A 4,087-nucleotide genomic window follows, 5' to 3' on the forward strand; every position below is an offset into this window, starting at 1 on the left:
CAGTGGGTAGTGCGTATGACCCAGTACATAACTGGGGCCAAGCTCCCTGCCATCCAGAACCTCTATACCAGGTGGGGTTAGTGGAAGGCCCTAAAAATTGTCAAAGACTCCAGCCACCTTAGTCACAGACTGTTCTCTCGTGTTCTGTATGGCAAGCAGTACTGGAGCGCCAAGTCTAGGTCCAAAAGACTTGTTAACATCTTCTACCCCCAAGCCATAAGATTCCTGAACAGCTTCCTGAATAGCTAATCAGATGGCTACCCAGACTATTTGCATCTCCCCCTTTTACACTGCTGCTACTCTGTTTATTATTTATGCATGGTCACTAACTCCTACATGTACATAGTACCTCAACTAACCGCTGCCACCGCACATTGACTCTGTAACGGTACCCCCTGTATATAGCCTCACTATTGTTATTTTACTGCTGCTCTTTAATTATTTGTTACTTTTATTTTCTATTTTTTACTTATTTTTCTTTTTCTTCTTAAAACTGCATTGTTGGTTTAGGGCTTGTAAGTAAGCATTTCACTGTAAGGCCTACTACACCTGTTGTATTCGGCGGATATGACAAATTAAATTAAATATGTAGCTTGTTGACAATTGAAATTCTGATTCAGACATTGCTTCATATTCTATATTAAACAGCCAGATATCTTTTAAAGTGCATTTGTAATACCAGGATTGACAGGGATAGATACTTCTATATTTGAATAAAAACAGCATTTTTTTGTGTATTTATTTTTCACCAGGTAGGCTAGTTGAGAACAAGTTCTCGTTTGCAACTGCGACCTGGCCAAGATAAAGCATAGCAGTTTGACACATACAACAACACAGAGTTACACATAGAATAAACAATGTGTGTTTGGCACTTGTGCCGCTGTAGCAGCAGCTGAAAATAAATCCCCAAGTGAAAATTAAACAGAAGTTATGATTAGCTCCCAACAACCGCTCAAATGGCTTCCTATTTCGCAACAAAGAATCCTTCACTCATGCTGCCAAACATCGTAAAACTGACCATACTACCGATCCTCGACTTCGGCGATGTAATTGATAAAATAGCCTCCAACACTCTACTCAACAAATTGGATGCAGTCTATCACAGTGCCATCTGTTTTGTCACCAAAGCCCCATATACTATTAGGTATTAAGAAACAGAAAAAAATCATGTTTTTTACCATTTGCTTTCATTTGATTAAAACCCCTCCCTCAATGAAGGCTACTTGCGTTCGACAAGTAGCCAAGCCTAGCAATAAACGCTTTGACTCTTGAGACTTGGGTGAATTTTCAAAGCAGCTTTATTAAAAGATCAAATTTGGAAGCAGCAAAACAGTGCTTTTTTATCTAGTTATTGTGCAGGCCTACATGATTTTCGCCAGCTTCCGTTTTGGATGTACATAAAAAACCCTCCACGTGGGCTACATGTGTCCATATGCTTATCATGAAACGAGAGATGAGATGATGCTGGTGACCCTTGTATGTTCTCCATACGCCTGTCCAGCAGGCGGTACCGGTGCATCAAGGTTCAGCTAGACAAACAGACTTAAATGGATCAAAACTACTGCTCTCCCTCAGACTATCCAAACAGATTCTGTGCCCATCCACAGGTCTCTATCCACTCAGACACAACCTATCCTGCTGCTAAAATGGGAATTGATTAGATGTATTTCTCCATTACACTGCTGTTCATTAATTGATTTCCATTAACATTAGTATTTATCCTGCTACTGGTCAATATTGCTCCTGTTCACATGTATATATTACTATAAGTAGTTATATATTCCTGCTACCAGTCACTTTTCAGCCCTGTTTAGGATGTATTAGTGATGCACATGTTGACTCATAGCCTGCAGCCCCCAGGCGGGTTTAGGGTCATGAAACGTTGTGTGGATTGAAACCTTGTGTGGGTGGCAGTCGGGTTGAAAGAATCCATAAATGTATTGTTTTTGACAAATTAAAACGTGTCAGTTTGTCACTTTCACGAGGTTGGAGTAGTAACACGTTCAACTACTTCAGACATGGGCTTGAATCTAGGTTGTGCCTTTAGATTGAGAAAATTAACAACTAAGGAAGAACCTTTCACTTCTCTCACTGACTTCTCAAACCTAAAACCTAAGTCTGTTTGGTCTATTTCGAAAGCGTTCCTGTAAGTATGGCGATGTTGTGCCTCTGGGTTTAGAACACATAAAAACAACCAAAATATTGTGGTGAAGCTGTAAGGGATGATGTCACTAAATCATGAACTTTTTGCTTGCAAGACTCAAACTGAGAAGGCACAGCAGAGAGCTCAGGCAGGTCTTGATGAATGTTAGGCTTATAGGCTTCGCAAGTATCCGTATTGCACTCACCTTAAAGGTGGAAGGTTGCTGTTCGCTGCTGGGTAAAGCAGCCTGTGACAAAAACAGGTAGTGCGGAGGGATTTGGGTAACCAGGTAAGATAATGGGGTTGCTAGGAGTGCAAGCCTTCTCCCCAGGAGTGCAAGCCATCTCCCCGGCGTTTGTGAACAGAACGCGCTGCGCGTTGTAGCGTGTTCTTGGACATGCACATTGATTAGCTAAGCTTCATCAGTGTTTGTAAACACAACATGCTCCTCTATTCTACGTAATGAATCAGGCTAAAACCTGCAGTGATCAACCTGAATCCGAGTATAGCCTAGTTGATGTTCCTGTCCAGTTTCTAGGAGAGGTATCTACTGCTATTCTGCGAACCCAACGGTGGTGTACACCACAGACCTCATGTGGAGGTCCGTCAGCTGGAAGAGCTAAATATTCTTAAAGTGCCACATTTAAAATGTTAATGTCCATGTCCTCTTTCGTTGGCCTAGCTAGTCTTGTTAAATGTTTTTAGAATGTATAGTTGTTCAAATACAGCATGAGTTATATGTGAGGCGAACAGAATGGGGATTGCAGACTGCATAGCTCAAAGCGTGGGGGGGGGGCTTATTTCTCACTCAATGTGTTTAAATACCTGTTAGTGAGCACTTCTACTTTGTCAAGATAATCCATACACCTGATGGGTGTGGCATATCAGGGAGATGATTAAAGAGCATGATCATTATACAGGTGCATCTTGTGCTGGGAACAAAAGGCCACTAAAATATGTAGTTGTCACACAACACAATGCCACCGATGTCTCCCTACCTTTAAGGTATCTGAGACCAACAGATGCATAACTGTACTCCCAGTCATTTGAATGAAATCCGTAGATTAGAGCATCATTTATTTATTTCAATTGACTGATTTCCTTATATGAATTGTAACTCAGTAAAATCTTTGAAATTGCTCTTTTATATTTTTGTTCAGTATAATTTCTAAGGTCGTTATCAGGGACATTATCCCATTATCCCTCATGGACTCATGATGGTGGCTGTCCTCTCTCTCTCTCTCTCCCTTACCTGGAGGGAGCCCATGATGTCCTTCAGAACTGGCCAGCGCTTCTGTTTCAGCATGCTTTTCAGATTGATGATGATGGGAATCATGTTATCGATCTAATCTTTCTTCTGGATGTGGGTGGATGAAAGGATGGGTGGGGGTTTGTTAGTTAGCCGTTGGCGCCCTCTAGTGGCTTGGAACACAAGTTGTGGTTTTAAGTACTGTGTGGGACAAGTGCATGTTTATTGTAAGTCACTGGATATAAATGACAAAGAGTGATATTATCACTACTACAACAATTGTTTTATAATAAAACAGTGTGTACTATCAATACATGTTGCTTGTAAAAGTAAATAATTAAACAAAGCTTCAATTGCAACCAAGTGGTACCCTTTTGTATTATTTACAAGTACAATTATCATTATCTATTTTTACTAGTACCAATATTCAAAGTTTAACGTACCTATGAAACTATCTTCTTCTGGTCCACCTTGGCCATGGCAATCTACTCGTCGCCACCAGCCCCTGCTGCCCCACTCAGCGCTGACGGCTTGATCTCCTTGAGGCTGAGGATCCCAAAGGCCTTGGCAGGCACCGCCGCCCCACCACTGTCCAGGGGCAGCTCCCCATCCACAAAGCATGCATTTGAACTCATATTTTGCAACTAACTGCCATTTCCTGCAATGTAGAGGAAACAAAATGTCCTTAAATGAAA

This window comes from Oncorhynchus masou, chromosome 11, assembly GCF_036934945.1.
Source record: "Oncorhynchus masou masou isolate Uvic2021 chromosome 11, UVic_Omas_1.1, whole genome shotgun sequence".
In the NCBI taxonomy this organism is placed as follows: Eukaryota; Metazoa; Chordata; class Actinopteri; order Salmoniformes; family Salmonidae; genus Oncorhynchus; species Oncorhynchus masou.